Consider the following 295-nt stretch of genomic DNA (forward strand, 5'->3'; position numbering starts at 1 on the left):
AATTCCTTGAGGGGTGTAGGTTCTAAAATGGGCTCATTTTTTGGTGTGCTCCCCGGAGTTCCTCATTAAGGCCTCTTTCACATGTCCTTATCTCCGGTATGTGTTTGGTTCTTTTCCTCACGTACCGGAGACACGGGCACACATAGACCCATTAAAATCAATGGGTCTGCGCTTACGTGCGTGTTCTGCCATGCACTGTGTGTACATGTGGAGCATACGTGTGTCCGTGTGCTCCACACGTCAACATGTTCGTTTTTCTCCGGCATCACGGAACGCAAACGGACCACACGGAAGT

Source organism: Anomaloglossus baeobatrachus, chromosome 4, assembly GCF_048569485.1.
Source record: "Anomaloglossus baeobatrachus isolate aAnoBae1 chromosome 4, aAnoBae1.hap1, whole genome shotgun sequence".
NCBI lineage: Eukaryota > Metazoa > Chordata > Amphibia > Anura > Aromobatidae > Anomaloglossus > Anomaloglossus baeobatrachus.